The sequence below is a fragment of the Hordeum vulgare genome, chromosome 5H (assembly GCF_904849725.1).
Source record: "Hordeum vulgare subsp. vulgare chromosome 5H, MorexV3_pseudomolecules_assembly, whole genome shotgun sequence".
Lineage (NCBI taxonomy): Eukaryota > Viridiplantae > Streptophyta > Magnoliopsida > Poales > Poaceae > Hordeum > Hordeum vulgare.
Genome location: NC_058522.1, coordinates 240624173 through 240642688, shown reverse-complemented (window position 1 = coordinate 240642688; position 18516 = coordinate 240624173).

The window sequence follows — 18516 nt, the reverse complement described above, 5'->3', positions numbered from 1 at the left end:
GTGTCATTTTACAACTAACATAGGTAATTATGCCATTTTAGAGCTAACTAATCTTATTCTGTCATCATGGAGGAAAATAAGGTAAGTATAGGTCACTATTGTACTAAGAGAGGTGATTTCCTATGCATGGTGGTAGTTACACACCCTTTGGTATAAGTGCCTTTTTGACATACGAGGTGGTGGGTTTCAATGGCATTGACACAAGTGCATTTTTGTTGTATATGAATGAACTTTTCTCACTTCTATTTGTATTTTTTAACTTTTTGACACAAGTGTTTTTTCATTGTGTAGAAAGAGCGTTTTTTCTCACTTTTCTCGGGATTTTTCCTCCCCTTTGTGGCATAATTGCAGGTTTGCTTGCGTGGCTGGCTATTTTTGCAATAGACTTATTTTTCAAATTTCAATATATTTTATCAAATTAAGTAGAGATAAAAATTGGGGCCATGTGTAGCTACCACCATGAGTAGCAAATTATTTGTGATTAAACTAACTTAGGTAACTATGCCATTTTTAGGTAACTATCTTATTATGTCAATTTGGACGAAAATAAGGTAAGTATAGGTCATTTTTGTGCTAACTTAGGTAATTATGCCATTTTTGAGCTAACTAAGCTTATTATGAAATTTTGGACGAAAAGAAGGTAAGTATATGTCATTATTGAGCTAACATATGCAACTTTTCTATTTTGGAGCCAACTAAGCTTAATATGTTATATCATAGGAAAATAAGGTAAGTATAAGTCATTATTGAGCTAACTTAGGTAATTATGCCATTTTTGAGCTAAATAAGATTATCATGTTATTTTGGAGAAAAGAAGTTCAATATAGGTCATTATTGAGCTAACTTAGCTTATTATGTCATTATTGTGGAAAATAAGCTAAGTGTATGAAATTTATGAGCTAACCAAGGTTATTATGCCATTGTCTCCCTAACTAAGCTAATTATGTCATAAATTAACTAAAGAAGATAATTATGTCATTTTGGGGGATAATTGGATCAGTATGTCTTTTTGTGGGAAATAAGCTAAGTATGTGGCATATTAGGGCTAACTAGCATGTACGAAGCTAAGTATGCATTTCTTAAGGAAAACACTAGAGAAAACTTACCGACTTCGTCATCACGGAGGTCAAGCGCCTTGGTTGCTCGGGCCGATTTCACCTAGAGAAGGCTGCCCTCCAAAAGGGTTGTGTGATGCGGCTCGTGAGTTATGCTGCACGAAAGATCATTTGCAATGTCTCATTATATTGAAGACACTGAGACGTCAAGACTAGTAACTAATCAATCACCATTCAAATGTAACACACCGTTCTCACTGGAGTAATGACTATCATCGAGGGAGGGTTCTGACCGGTCTTCTTGCATATAGACTGCACATTTGGTTTTCACGATTCACTCATATTAGTTAGTCGTCAAACAAACATTACGTGCATGATTTGGCTAATATGCAGAAGAAACTTACCACGTGGAGCTCGTACATGGCCCGGAGAGACGCCTCATTCCATGCCCTCTCCTCCTCCAACAACCTAGCCGTCTTCTCCATTCCTTCTCCGCCGCCACCCAGTCCCTCTCCTCAATAAGCCCGTGGGTTATCGCTCTCTCTTTCTGAAGAGTAGCCTGCAACAACACTCCTCATTACCATTGTAACCATTGATGGCCGCACACACAATGTAATGGAGGAAAGATATCTAAGTCTGTATAACTAACCTCGATGGCAAGATCGAAGGGCCGTGGAGGAGTCATTATCTTAGGACATGAGCTCATTTGGCGCACCTTGATCTTCGAGAGAGTGAGTGGACAACGTATGAGTCCATCTCCAATCGCTATCGAGCGATGGGACCTCCCACCAGCAGATATCCTCACCAACTCTAGATCAATAGCATGCTTGCTCAGGTTATAGTCCTCCCCATTCCTCGTCTTTACCGCCTTGTTGTACATCATGAGCATGTGGTGGGAGGAGATGTTGGTGAACTTTTCTAGATAATCGAGGTCAGACTTAGAGAATTCCTTGGCCTTCTTGTATGAGGCAGTATGGGCCATGGCATAGATGTTGTACACCTCTGGCTCCTCCGTGTTATTGTGTCATGCCTAAAAGAGAGGAACAAAGTATTAGTAAAGGGATCAAGATATTATTCAGAATAAATTGCATGAATCATGAAGAGAACAACCGTCGATCATCATCTCAAAATTGTGTAAAGGAGAAATTACCCAAAAGCTTCTGATCATCATCTCGGTCCTCATGTGGCACAAGACACCGTCGATTATCTCCTCTAGCAGGGGTGTGGGCAGCCAAGTAGTGCTCCCAGCTCAATCCTATCCATGGAAGCTCACCCTCACCGAGCAACTTGACAAACCCCACGAGATTTTGGCAGCAAAGCACACTAAGGACGATGTTGGGCTTGTGGAGTCCACTGGCCTGTTGCCACCCCTGTAGTATGACAAGGCCAAGAAAACAACCGTCGATCATCATCTCAAAATTGGGTATACCAAGAGCGGAGATTAGCCATCTACAAGACGTTTGGGGGCCGCCTCATCCCCCAGGCCGGCTGGCGATAGACGGCCCATTCGGCCAACACAAGTCCGTCCTGCTCGCAACACTCGGTCCCTTTGGCCCATACATGACCGGCCGGCTGGCGATAGCCGGCCACTTATCCAACGCGTGCGCGACCACATAACGAGGCTCGGACGGCCGGCTGGCCTGCCGCCAGCCGAACAGCCCGCTCCCGTCCAATCCGACCATACCATTGTCTGCACACAAGACAAGACGAATGATCAGAGGCTATCGCAACAGCAGTACGCGTTGATGATACGTCCATTTTGCATCATGCTTTCATGTTGATATTTTTCGCTTTTTGGGGTGTTATTTCACTCCAAGGTACAATACTTATGCCATTTCTCTCTTATTTTGAAAGGTTTACATGAAGAGGGAGAATGCCGACACCTGGAATTTCGGCCTGAAAAAGTAGCAAGTTTGAGCAGCCTATTCTGCGCAACTCCAAAAGCCGTGAAAACCAACGTGGATTTTTTCGGGAATATATAAAAAATATTGGGCGGAAGAAGTACCAGAGGGGCGCCACCGGTAGGTCACAAGCCTGCCAGGCCCGGCCTACCCCCCTGGTCGGGCCTGGGGGCTTTGTGGGCCCCCTGTTGCCCCTCCACCGCTCATCCTTTGCTATATAAAGGGTTTCGTCCAGAAAAAAATCAGGAGGGAGCTTTTCAGAGGATTCGCCGCCGCCACGAGGCGGAAATTGAGCAGAACCAATCTAGAGCTCCGACAGGACGATCCTGCCGGGGAAATTTCCCTCCCGGAGGGGGAAATCGTCGCCATCGTCGTCACCAACACTCCTATCATCGAAGGGGACTCGTCACCATCAACATCTTCATCAGAACCATCTCATCTCCAAACCCTAGTTTTCACTTGTAACCAATCTCCGTCTCATGACTCCGATTGGTACTTGTAAGGTTGCTAGTAGTGTTAATTACTCCTTGTAGTTGATGCTAGTTGGATTATTTGGTGGAAGAGTTTGTGTTCCGATCCTTGATGCTACTCATTACCTCTCTGGTCATGAATATGATTATGCTTTGTGAGTAATTACTTTTGTTCCTGAGGACATGGGATAAGTCATGCTAATAGTAGTCATGTGAATCTGGTATTCGTTCGATATTTTGATGTGTTGTATGTTGTTTTTCCTCTAGTGGTGTTATGTGAACGTCGACTACATAACACTTCACCATTATTTGCGCCCAGAGGAAGTCATTGGGAAGTAGTAACTAGATGATGGGTTGCTAGAGTGACAGAAGCTTAAACCCTACTTTATGCGTTGCTTCGTAAGGGGCTGATTTGGATCCACTAGTTTAATGTTATGGTTAGAATTTTTCTTAATTCTTCTTTCGTAGTTGCGGATGCTTGCGAGAGGGGTTAATCATAAGTGGTATGCTTGTCCAAGTAAGGGCAGTACCCAAGCGCCGGTCCACCGACATATCAAACTATCAAAGTAACGAACGCGAATCATATGAACATGATGAAAACTAGCATGACAGAAATTCCCGTCTGTCCTTGGGAGCGTTTTCCCTCCTATAAGACTTTGTCCAGGCTTGTCCCTTGCTACAAAAGGGATTGGGCCACTTTGCTGCACCATTGCTACTTTTTTTACTTGTTGCTTGCTACGAATCACCTCACCAAGCAATCACTTGTTACCGATAATTTCAGTGCTTGCAGATATTACCTTGCTGAAAACCACTTGTGAGATCCTTCTGGTCCTCATTGGGTTCGACACTCTTACTTATCGAAAGGACTACGATAGATCCCCTATACTTGTGGGTCATCAAGACTCTTTTCTGGCGCCGTTGCCGGGGAGTGAAGCGCCTTTGGTAAGTGGAACTTGGTAAGGAAACATTCATATAGTGTGCTGAAATTTATGGCCACCTGTCCTTTGAGGGGCTTGTTCGGGGTATCTTCACCTCGAACGGAAGCGCAAATAGTTGCCCCTCAACCTTCTGCACCTACTGAAAATATTTTCTTTGAATTTCCTTCGGGTCTGCTTGAGAAACCGCTGGCTAATCCTTTTACAGGAGATGGAACATCACATCTAGACTTGCATCTAATCTATGTAGATGAAGTTTGTGGTTTATTTAAGCTTGCAGGTTTGCCCGAGGATGAGGTCAAGAAGAAGATATTTCCTTTATCTTTGAAGGATAAGGCGTTGACATGGTATAGGCTATGTGATGATACTGGATCATGGGACTACAATCGGTTGAAATTGGATTTTCATCAAAAGTTTTATCCTATGCATTTAGTACATCGTGATCGGAAATATATTTATAATTTTTGGCATCGTGACAGAGAAAGCATCGCTCAAGCTTGGGGGAGGCTTAAATCAATGTTATATTCATGCCCCAATCATGAGCTCTTGATAGAAATTATCATTTAGAACTTCTATGCTCGGCTTCTCATGATGATTGCACCATGCTTGACACTTCTTGTACCGGTTCTTTTATGCAGAGAGATATTGACTTCAAATGGAATTTATTGGAGAGAATTAAATGCAACTCTGAAGATTGGGGTCTTGAAGAAGGTAAGGAGTAAGGTATGGATTTCCAGTTTGATTGCGTTAAATCCTTTGTGGAAACAAATACTTTTTGTGAGTTTAGCGCTAAGTATGGACTTGACTCTCAGATAGTAGCTTCATTGTGTGAATCATTTGCTGCTCATGTTGATCTCACCAAAGAGATGTGGTTTAAATATCATCCTCCTTTAGAAGTCAATGTAGTTAAACCCAATCCAGTTGAAGAGAGAGTCATTGCCTATAATGATCCTGTTGTCCCCAGTGCTTACATTGAGAAACCACCTTTCCCTGTTAGGGTAAAGGATCATTCTAAAGCTTCAATTGTGATACGTAGAGGCTCCATTAGAACACCTATGCCCCCTGAGCAAATTAGAGTTGAACCTAGCATTGCGATTATCGAAGATCTTCTGTCCGACGATGTTGAGGGACATAATATTCACTTCTGTGAAGATGCTGCTAGAATTGCTAAACCTCACGCTAGAGACAAACATAGGCCTGTTGTTGCCACGCCTGATGTTTCTGTTAAGAGAGAAGATCATTGCTATCATGGTTTATGTGACGTGGGTGCTAGTGTTAGTGCAATACCTCAATCCTTATATGATGAAATCAATGATGAGATTGCACCTATTGAGATAGAGCCTATTGGTGTCACTATTCATCTTGCCAATAGAGATACTATCTGCCCTGTGGGAACTGTTAGGGATGTTGAAGTCTTGTGTGGTAAAACGAAGTATCATGTTGATTTCCTCATTCTTGCTACCACCCAAGATAGCTTTTGTCCCATCATATTTGGCAGACCTTTTCTTAATACCGTCAATGCTCATATTGACTGTGAGAAGCAAACTGTCACTGTTGGTTTGGAAGGTGTGTCACATGAGTTCAATTTGTCCAAGTTTGGTAGACAACCTCATGAAAAGGAGTTGCCTAGTAAGGATGAAACTATTGCATTAGCTTCAATTGTCTTGCCTCCTACTGATCCCTTAGAGCAATACTTTCTTGAGCATGAAAATGATATGCATATGGATGAAAGGGATGAGACAGATAGAGTTGTCTTAGAACAATATCCTATCCTTAAGAATAATCTGCTGTTGAACTGCTTGGGGATCCACCCCCGCCAAAGGGTGACCCTGTGTTCGAGCTTAAACAATTGCCTGATACTCTTAAGTATGCTTATCTTTATGAAAAAGAGATATATCCTGTTATAATTAGTGCTAGCCTCTCAGAGCATGAAGAAAACAAATTACTAAAATCTCTAAGGAAGCACCATGCTGCTATTGGATATACTCTTTATGATCTTAAGGCCATTAGTCCCACTCTATGCTAGCACAAGATTAAAAGTGATCCTGATTCCAAACCAGTTGTTGATCATCAAAGGAGATTAAATCCTAAGATGAAAGAGGTAGTAAGAAAAGAAATACTAAAGCTCCTGGAGGCAGGTATTATCTATCATGTTGCTCATAGTGATTGGGTGAGTCCGGTGCATTGCGTCCCTAAGAAGGGAGGCATTACCGTTGTCCCTAATGATAAGGATGAATTGATCCTACACATGATTATTACTGGCTATAGGATGGTGATCGATTTTAGGAAATTGAACAAAGCCACTAGGAAAGATCATTACCCTTTTCCTTTTATGGACTAAATGCTAGAAAGACTATCTAAACACACACACTTCTACTTTCTAGACGGTTTTTCTGGTTTCTCCGAAATACCAGTTGCACAATCTGATCAGGAGAAAACCACTTTCACCTGCCCTTTTCGTACCTTTGCTTATAGACGTATGCCTTTTGGCTTCTGTAATGCACCTGCCACCTTTCAAAGAAGTATGATGGCTATATTCTCTGACTTTTGTGAAAAGATTGTTGAGGTTTTCATGGATGACTTCTCAGTTTACGGGTCTTCTTTTGATGATTGCCTCAGCAACCTTGATCGAGTCTTGCAGAGATGTAAAGACACCAATCTTGTCTTGAATTGGGAGAACTGCCACTTTATGGTCAATGAAGGCATCGTCTTAGGACATAAAATTTCTGAAAGAGGTATTGAAGTCGATAAGGCTAAGGTTGATGCAATCAAGAAAATGCCATACCCCACAGATATCAAAAGTATAAGAAGTTTCCTTGGTCATGCTGGTTTCTATAGAAGGTTCATTAAAGACTTCTCTAAGATTTCTAGGCCTATTACCAATCTCTTGCAAAAGGATATTCCTTTTGTTTTTGACGATGATTGTGAGGAAGTCTTCGAAATACTTAAGAAGGCTTTGATAACTGCACCTATTGTTCAACCACCTGATTGGAACCTACTTTTTGACATCATGGTGTTGGTGTTTTCCTATGGCAAAGAGTTGATAAGAAGTTAAATGTTATTCACTATGCTAGTAAAACTCTAGACAGTGCCCAAAGAAACTATGCTACTACGGAAAAGGAATATTTAGCAGTCGTGTTTGCATGTGAAAAGTTCAGGTCTTACATCGTTGATTCCAAAGTCACTATTCACACTGATCATGCTGCTATTAAGTACCTCATGGAGAAGAAGGACGCTAAACCTAGACTATCAGATGGGTTCTCTTGCTACAAGAGTTTGATTTGCACGTTGTCGACAGGAAGGGTGCTGATAATCCCGTAGCAGATAACTTGTCTAGGTTGGAGAACGTTCTTGATGACCCACAACCTATTGATGATAGCTTTCCCGATGAGAAATTGAATGTCATCAATGCTTCATGTAAGGCACCGTGGTATGCTGATTACGCAAACTATATTGTTGCCAAATATATACCACCTAGTTTCACATTCCAGCAAAATAAGAAATTCTTCTTTGACTTGGGACATTACTTTTGGGATGATCCCCACCTTTATAACGAAGGAGTAGATGGTGTTATTAGACGTTGTGTACCTGAACATGAACAGGGACAAATCCTACAGAAGTGTCACTCCGAGGCCCACGGAGGACACCATGCGGGATATAGAACTGCACACAAGGTATTGCAATCAGGTTTTTATTGGCCCACTTTCTTCAAGGATGCCCGTAATTTTGTCTTGTCTTGTGACGAATGTCAAAGAATAGGTAATATCGGTAAACGTTAGGAAATTCCTATGAACTATTCACTTGTCATTGAACCATTTGATGTTTGGGGCTTTGACTATATGGGACCTTTTCCAAAATCCAACGGGTATACTCATATCCTAGTTGATGTTGATTATGTCACTAAGTGGGTAGAATCTATCCCCACGAATATTGCTGATCACAACACCTCTACCGGGATGCTTAAGGAAGTTATCTTCCCTAGATTTGGAGTCCCTAGATATCTAATGACCGACGGTGGTTCACATTTCATTCATGGTGCTTTCCGTAAAATGCTTGCTAAGTACGATGTCAACCATAGAATTGTGTCTCCCTATCACCCTGAGTCAAGTGGTCAAGTAGAGCTAAGCAATAGAGAGATTAAACAGATTCCGCAAAAGACTGTCAACAGGTCTAGAAAGAATTCGGCTAAGAATCTCGATGATGCACAGTGGGCTTATAGAACTGCCTATAAGAATCCCATGGGCATGTCTCCATACAAAATGGTGTACGGCAAATCATGTCATCTACCTCTTGAGCTAGAGCATAAAGCTTAATTGGCAATCAAAGAGCTCAACTTTGATTTCAAACTTGCTGGTGAGAAGAGGTTATTTGACATTAGCCCGCTTGATGAATCGAGAACTCAGGCATATGAAAACGCCAAGTTGTTCAAAGAAAAGGTTAAGAGGTGGCATGATAAGAGGATACAAAAGCGTGAGTTCAATGTAGGTGATTATGTCTTGCTATAAAATTCTCTCCTAAGATTTTTTGCAGGCAAGCTTCTCTATAAATGGGAAGGTCCCTATATTGTTGAGGAAGTGTATCGTTCCGGTGCTATCAAGATCAACAACACGGAAGGTAATTGTCCGAGAGTGGTAAACGGGCAGAGAATCAAGAATTACATCTCAGGTACTCCCATAAATGTTGAGAGCAACATTATCAATACCATAACTCCGGAGGAGTACATAAGGGATATTTATCAGCCTGTTTTGGACTCCGAAAACGAGGAGGTATGTGATTCGGTAAGTAAACCGACTCCAAAACTTTTCCCGTAGCAATTTTCGTCCGTTTTGGAATATTTGAAAAAATAGAAAAACTTAAAGTAGTCCGGAGAGTGCAGGAGGAGGCGACAAGCCTGCTAGGCCTGGCCAACCCCCCTGGCCGGGCCTGGAGGGCTTGTGTCCACCTCGTGCGCCTCCCAGACTCCGTTTTTGTGTGGAGTACCCCTTCTGGTCTGGAAAAAATCATTATATATTCTCTCGAAAGGTCTGACCTCTGTATCACGCAAATTTCCTCTGTTTTCATTTCGAGCCTGTTTTCTGCCGCAAAATTAGGGTAAGATGTCTTCTCAAGATTCATAGGGGGAGAGCTATGTGAAAGATTACCTTACTAACCCCAAGGTCTATGGGGACTTGGATCCTTATGGCTGGACCACTGATGAGGAAGAAGATTATGATCCCAAGGGGAAGGAACAAACGAGTTCCGATGAGGAGGAGGCTCCTCTACCTCAAATTGGAGACACGCATGTGGAATTCAAGAAGTCGAGCCTTCCCGACTCAAGGAAGAAGCCTAAGACTTTGTTTATCCCTTCTTGTTTCTTGCAGGAGAGTAAGGAGGATTTACGCCAAAGGGTGTTGAAGCTTGAAGAGGAAAATGACGATCTGAGGTAGCGGAATTTTATGCTCAAGTGGAAATTAAACAAGCTCAAAACCTCTTCAACAACTCCACCACCATCACCTCCAAAGGAAGACAACTGAGCATGGCTATGGGCAATCCCCTTGGCTTGTGCCAAGCTTGGGGGAGTTTCCCCGGTATCGTATCACCATCATATCTTTTGCCTTTACCTTTGTTTTAGTTTCTTCCTTTTCAGTTTTCTCTTTCTCTAGTAGAATAAAATTCTTAGTGTTTTAGGCTTGAGTTTTGCTTTATGTCACCCCCGATATATTCGAGCTAGTGAGCCATATAATAAAGAGTATCTTAATTGAAGGGCTTTGCCTCTTGCCATGATCAAAAGATCGAGAAAGAACAAAAGCATGAAAGATCATGTAGTGATCTTATGGGAAGTGATGGCTTCACATATAAAAAGGACGATGACTGAAACTTGTTGAGGGTAGACAAACGTAGACCTTGGTCATTGTTGCAATTAATAGGAACTGATAAACAAAGAGAGGTTCACATATAAATATATCATCTTTGACACCATCTATGATTGGAACATTCACTAAACTATTACATGCCTAGAAGTAGATGTTGGACAAGGAAGACAATATAATGAATCGTGTTTGCTTGGTTCCGAACAATGTTATATGATTAGAGATCCCTTAGCATGTGACGATTGCTTCCAGCTCATATTAGCCAAAACTCCCGTACCGAGTAGAAATACTACTTGTGCATCCACACACCTTCAACCCAGTTTTGCCATGAGAGTCCACCATACCTACCTATGGATTGAATAAAATCCCTCAAGTAAGTTGTCATCGGTGCATGCAATAAAAATTGCTCCCTAATATGTATGATCTATTAGTGTGTGGAAAATAAGCTTTGTACGAACCTGTGATGAGGAAGACATAAAAGCGACAGACTGCATAATAAAGTTCTTTATCACAGGAGGCAATATAAAGTGACGTTCCTCCGCACTAAGAGGACACGCATCCAAACCTCAAAAGCGCATGACAACCTCTGCTTCCCTCTGCGAAGGGCCTATCTTGTACCTTTACTTTTGTCCTTGAAAGAGTCATGGTGATCTTCACCAATTCCTTGTTTCGCCATTATCTTGGCTAACGTCATATGCTAGGGCAAGATCTATATTCATATGTCTACTTGGAGGTAAGTATTCTTGAATTATTATTGTTGACATTACCCTTGAGGTAAGCAGTTGGGAGGCAAAACTATAAGCCCCTATCTTTCTCTGTGTCCAGCTGAAACTTTGATCTCAGGAGTACCACGTGAGTATTAGCAATTGTAGAGAACGAAAAGATGATTGAGTATGTGGATTTCCTTTACAAGCTCTTATTTGACTCTTTCTGATGTTGTGATAAATTGCAATTGCTTCAATGACTAAAGGCTGTCGGTTGTTGATTCTCGGTAAGGTTCTTGATCCATGCTTTACTTTTTGAAGGAATTGTGACTTTGGCATGAGAGATTATATGTTGGTATTGCTGTTCGAATCGTGATCATGATGCCTGCATGTTCGTATCTTGTTTTGTCGACACCTCTCTCCCTAAACATGTGGGCATGTTTATTGATTTAGTCATTCGCTTGAGGACAAGCGAGGTCTAAGCTTGGGGGAGTTGATACGTCCATTTTGCATCATGCTTTCATGTTGATATTTTTTGCTTTTTGGGCTGTTATTTCACTCCAAGGTACAATACTTATGCCTTTTCTCTCTTATTTTGCAAGGTTTACATGAAGAGGGAGAATGCCGACAGCTGGAATTCTGGCCTGAAAAATGAGCAAGTTTGAGATGCCTATTCTGCGCAACTCCGAAAGCCGTGAAAATCAACGTGGATTTTTTTGGGAATATATAAAAAATACTGGGCGGAAGAAGTACTAGAGGGGCGCCACCTGGAGGCCACAAGCCTGCCAGGCCCGGCCTACCCCCCTGGCCGGGCCTGGGGGCTTGTGGGCCCCCTGTTGCCCCTCCGGCGGTCATCTTTTGCTATATGAAGGGTTTCGTCCGGAAAAAAATCAGGAGGGAGCTTTTCGGAGGATTCGCCGCCGCCACGAGGCGGAACTTGAGCAGAACCAATCTAGAACTTCGGCAGGACGATCCTGCCAGGGAGACTTCCCTCTCGGAGGAGGAAATCGTCGCAATCGTCATCACCAACACTCCTCTCTTCGAAGGGGACTCGTCACCATCAACATCTTCATCAGCACCATCTCATCTCCAAACCCTAGTTCATCAATTGTAACCAATCTCCGTCTCACGACTCCGATTGGTACTTGTAAGGTTGCTAGTAGTGTTAATTACTCCTTGTAGTTGACGCTAGTTTGATTATTTGGTGGAAGAGTTTATGTTCAGATCCTTGATGCGACTCATTACCTCTCTGGTCATGAATATGATTATGCTTTGTGAGTAGTTACTTTTGTTCCTCAGGACATGGGATAAGTCATGCTAATAGTTGTCATGTGAATCTGGTATTCGTTCGATATTTGATGTGTTGTATGTTGTTTTTCCTCTAGTGATGTTATGTGAACGTCGACTACATAACACTTTACCATTAGTTGGGCCTAGAGGAAGGCATTGGGAAGTAGTAAGTAGATGATGGGTTGCTAGAGTGACAGAAGCTTAAACCCTAGTTTATGCATTGCTTCATAAGGGGCTGATTTGGATCCACTAGTTTAATGCTATGGTTAGACTTTGTCTTAATTATTCTTTCGTAGTTGCGGATGCTTGCGAGAGGGCTTAATCATAAGTGGGATGCTTGTCCAAGTAAGGGAAGTACCCAAGCGCCGGTCCACCCACATATCAAACTATCAAAGTAACGAATGCGGATCATATGAACATGATGAAAACTAGCATGACAGAAATTCCCGTGTGTCCTCGGGAGCATTTTCCCTCCTATAAGACTTTGTCCATGATTGTCCCTTGCTACAAAAGGGATTGGGCCACTTTGCTGCACCATTGCTACTTTTGTTACTTGTTGCTTGCTACGAATCACCTCACCATACAATCACTTGTTACCGATAACTTCAGTGCTTGCAGATATTACCTTGCTGAAAACCACTTGTCAGATCCTTCTAATTGTGGGTCATCAGCTGACATGTTTGACATTACCGATAACTTCAGTCACACAGACACTCTTACTTATCGAAAGGACTACGATAGAGCCCCTCTAATTGTGGGTCATCAGCTGACATGTTTGGCTGTGTTGCAGCGTGATGATGGGAGGGTGACCGAGGCTACACGGCCCCGTCGCTGCGGACCCTGACCCGGAGGCACGGTCCTGCAGCCACGTCCCCCACCCCCTTTGCCTGCGCCTTGACAGCTCGGCACGCCGTCCGCTGATGCACATGTCCCGCGACAAGACTCAACAACATGTGGGCCCCGCAACCGGTCCATGAGGCTTGCAGCCGGCCCCACCTCCTATCCTACTATTACCACTGTAACCCCTGGCTACACTATCGATCATCACCTCAGCCCACCGAGAGAGGCACCTTCAGAAGGCAGAGATTCACCTGGAGAGAGACACCACATACACACGTAGATCACCATTTGAGGCAGCGAGACCGACAACTTGTGCTCCGTCTCCCTTCTCACGAACCACTCAAGTAGCAAGCATTGTATCGTGATTCTCATATAGTCACACACGCAGGACTAGGGGTTCTACCTCATCGGAGGGCCCTGAACCTAGGTAAACCGGCGTCACGTGTGTTGCGCCTACACCCGTTCCCAGACGTCGTCGGAGCCCATCGGCCCCAAACCACGAGTTCAACCACCCCACGGAATCTATCTCGCAAATACCATGACAATTGGTGTCCACCATGGGGCCGGCAGCGACGCTGGCCGAAGTAACTTTCCGGGCGGGACCCTTCACCCTTTCCGACGAGCGCGTGGTGCACGGCTTGGTCATGCGCTACGGTGCGCTCGACTGCATCAACGACAACGCCTGTCGTCTAGAGGACGCAGACTTCCCCGTTGATGGCTCCATCATTGCCTTCGACTCACACCACGTCTACCTCACAGTTGTTACCGACAGCTATCCCACCGAGGTGCTCACCTGCGATGAGCTGCCGCCGACTGGCGACAGCAACCTCTCCAGGATCATCAATGACCTGTGCGATTGTGTGGACGTGCTCACCGTCATCTCGCATGGCGACGCGTTTGGGTACTGAACCCCTATTCGTGCAGTGATGGACACGCTCCGAACCCCCATCCTTCAGGTGGCCGACACTGTGGTCGCCACCCAAGAGCTCGACGCCCACCACCTGTAGCTGCTCCGCGAGGCGAAAGTGCTGGAGGATACTTAGTGCAACTTTGAAGCCACTCGACGGGAGTTCAACGTGGCCTATGGTCTCATGCCGGCTGCCCCCGGGCCCAGCTGGCTAGAGCGCATGCGGCGCTGAGGGGGGCACAGTCGGCCAGGAGCTGGCCAACGACAGCCCCATCTACTATACCCTAGTCAAGAACATGCAAGCTGCGCAGGCCGCCATCAGCGAGTTGGAGGGGCTCGATGGTCCAGCCCGCGACGTTCAGCAGGAGCGGATCCGCGTCTTCATGGAGTCCGCCAATGCGCAGGAGGCCGTGTCGTCCCGCGACCCGGTCGGCTCCCGCTCCAGGACCTACAACGACGCCGGCCCGCCCGTAGCCGGTCGGCGGGAGGCAAATCAGGCGTCTTCACCTGCCAACACCCATCACCGCCGCGGCAGCCAACAGGCGGGCAGCCACGACCGGCGGGACCGTAGCCCGTCGGTTGTTGACAACAACATGTGGGTGCCGACTGGCGAGGGCGACCGTGAGTTGGCACGAGGCGGCCGTCTTGAGGAGCGCAGCCGGTCGGCGGAGCCTCGCGTGCCAGTGTACGAGCGGATCAGCACGCGCCACCTCAAAGACCAGGAAGCTCCCTTCCGCGTGGAGTGTATCACCCAATCCTGAGCGGCCGAGGAGGAAGGCACAACCCGCCCATAGTGCTTCGGGCCGCGGATCTTCAAGGAATCGTTCCCCAAGAGCTTCACATTGGCACGCAACACCCCCAAGTACAACGCTAAACCAAGCCCTAGGATTTGTTGACTGACTACACCACCGCCGTCGGCATCGCTAGCGGCAACAAGCGCGTAGCCGTATCGTATGTGCCCCTCAAACTGCTCGGCTCGACCCAGACATGGCTTAATAGCCTGCCAGCTGGCAGCGTGAACGGCTGGCTGGACTTATAGGAGATGTTTGTGCACAAATTTACCGGCACGTACAAGTGCCCTGTTCGCCCCCGACAGCTCTCCATGTGCGTACAGGGCCCGGACGAGCCGCTCCGCGACTAACTCACATGATGGACAAAGCTCCACAACTCATGCGAGGGCATCCATGAAGTGCAGGCGATCCAATACTACATTGATGGCTGCCGAGACGACACCCTCCTCAAGCACAACCTTATGTGCCGGGAACCCTCCCCCCTCACGCAATTGATGGTCATTGTCGATCAGTATGCCGTGGCCAAGTCTTCCATGAAGCTCCCCATTCTCGTCAACATGGTCGGGAAGATGACTCTGTCCAAGTCGGCTGCCTCCCGGACAACTGGCAGATCCCAGCAGAATCAGGGCAAGCGCAAGAACAACCAGCTGGACGCCCGCCATGGTACCCGGCAGGTCGCGGCCGTCAAGGACGGCCGCATGGCAGACGACCAAGGCCCCAGACGGCACCAGCGCACAAACAAAGGCAAGCAACAATGGCAGGCCAAGTACACCTTCGAGGCCATGCTCGACAGGCCATGCAAGTTCCATAGCGGAGCCAAGTCGGCGACGCACACCGCCCGCCAGTGCAGCTGGTTCACCAAGATCACGCGTGGCGAGGCTCTGCCTACGCTGCCGCCTCCACCGCCGGCTTCTGCTCTGGGAGCCGGTGGGTCCAGTGATGTATACCCTCATCAGGACGTGATATACATCATCTTCACCAGTGAGCTTGACCACAAGCACAACCAGGACAAGTGAGTGCTAGAGGTCAACTCCATCATCCCGCCGCTCCCCCAGTACATGCACTGGTCGGACAAGCTGATCACTTGGTGCCACGAAGACCATCCTGCTATGATACCGATGCCAGGCGGCTACACGCCGGTGTTTGACCCCACCTTCATATCCCGACAGAGCACATGATGCTTGATAACCCACAAGTATAGGGGATCGCAACAGTTTTCGAGGGTAGAGTATTCAACCCAAATTTATTGATTCGACTCAAGGGGAAGCGAAAGAATATTCTCAAGTATTAGCAGTTGAGTTGTCAATTCAACCACACCTGAAAGATTTAGTGTGTGCAGCAAAGTATCAGTAGCAAGGTAGTATGATAGCAGCAGTAGCAACAGTAACTAGTAGCAGCAAAGTAACAGCAGTAGCAACAGAGTAACAGGAGCAGCAGTCACAGCAGTAGCGGCAAAGTAACGTAGCAAGGACCAGTAGTAAAAGACTCGTAGGCATTGGATCGGTGATGGATGATTATGCCAGATGTGATTCGTCATGTAACAACTGTAACACAGAGAGATAAGTAACTAGCTCCCGTTCGTCAATCTAATGTAGGCGTGTATTCCGTATGTTGTCATACGTGCTTAGGGAAAAGAACTTGCATGCCATCTATTGTCCATCCCTCCCGTGGCAGCGAGGTCCTAATGGAAACTACGGGATATTAAGGTTCTCCTTTTAATAAAGAACTGGACCAACGCATTAACACTTGGTGAATACATGAACTCCTGATACTATGGTCATCTCCGGGAGTGGTTCCGGCTATTGTCACTACAGGGTTGCCAGGTCATAACACATAGTAGGTGACTACAACTTGCGAGATAGGATCTAAAACACACATATATTAGCGACATCATAATAGGTTCAGATCTGAAATCATGGCACTAGGGCCCTAGTGACAAGCATTAAGCATGGCAAAGTAGTAGCAACATCAATCTCAGAACATAGTGGATACTAGGGATCTATCCCCATCAAAACTAACTCGATTACATGATAGATCTCATCCAACTCATCACCGTCCAGCAAGCCTATGATGAGATTACTCACGAACGGTGAAGAGCATCATGGAATTGGCGCTGGAGGAAGGTTGATGATGACGATGGCGATGATTTCCCCTCTCCGGAGCCCATAACGGACTCCAGATCTGCCCTCTAGATGAAGAACAGGAGGTGGCGGCACCTCCGTATCGTAAAACGCGATGAATCCTTCTCTCTGATTTTTTTTCCGGGCGAAACGGAATATATAGAGCTTAGATTGGAGGCGGTGGAGCCTCGTGGGCCCCACAAGCCTGCCAGGCGCGGCTAGGGGGGTGGCCGCGCCACCTGGGCTTGTGGCCCACTTGCTCACCTCCTCAGATGGACATTTGCGCAGGTATTTTTCATTAATTCCAGAAATATTCTCCGTAAATTTTCAGGTCATTCCTAGAAGTTTTATTTCTTCACAAAATCAACAGCATGGCAATTCTGCTGAAAACATCGTTAGTACGGGTTAGTTCCATTCAAATCATGCAAATTAGAGTGCAAAACAAGGGTAAAAGAGTTCGGAAAAGTAGATACGACGGAGACGTATCAACTCCCCCAAGCTTAAAGCCTTGCTTGTCCTCAAGCAATTTAGTTGAGAAAGTGAAAGAGACAAAATAAAAACTATGACGAACTCTGTTTGATCTTGTTGTTGCAACTATGTCTAATTCATAACCAGAATTTCAGCAAGATCACAAGCAAACCACATAAGCAAATGACATCTAGGTCTCAAGGTAAACTCATATCAATTGCATAATCAACTAGCGAGAAAATAAGAATAAGCCTCAAATGTCAACACTTCAATCAAAACAACATGAAGAAGTCACTACAGGAATTAGCTTCTTTGCCGTCTGCCATCGTAGACGGCAAAGAGTAAATCCCGGACGACAAAGAGAATATCACAGACGGCATAGAATCTCACGGCCGGCAAAATTTCTGCGTCAGCCTACGACGGCATCGTAGCTTCTTTGCCGTCTGTCTCCCCAAAGAGAACGACAAAGAGCTTTGCCGTCAGCTTTTAATATGAGTAGTCGGCAAAGTGATTGGGACGACAGCCAACAGGCGTTGCCTCCATTAGGGGCTAACGGAGGCTTTGTCGTCTGCCTCCCCCTCTTCTTCACCGTCTGCCTCCCCCCTCTTCTTTGTCGTCTGCCTCCCCCCTCTTCTTTGCCGTCTGCCTCCTCGTCCTCCCCCCTCCACTCTTTGTCGTCTGCCTACCCCTCCCCCCTCCTCTGTGCCATATTCTTTGCCATCTGCCCCCCTGGAAGCAGACGACAAAGATACTATATGGCCAGCTGCTACTGCCCAGGTTGCACAGCTGGGCGCCACGTGGCACCTTTGCCGTCGGCCAGCTGACTGCAAAGGCCTTTGCCATCAGCTGGCAGATGGCAAAGAGCTTATATTGTCACATTTTTGTTTATTTTTCTATTTCGAAGAACATATACATATAATTCATAGCACATATATGATAAATAGGTCACAACACATATATGATATACATATAAAGCTCATCAATGCCATTTGTTCATCAACGTACATCCCATATATCAAAAGAACCAACACATACACAGTTTCATCCATATATACATACATATAGTTGCACATATATTGTTCATCCATATATACATATACATATAGTTCCACATTGTTCATCAACTCAAATAAAAACGGAAACTAAAGCACTCCAATGCCAGCATGATTGCATGTAGTACATCCAA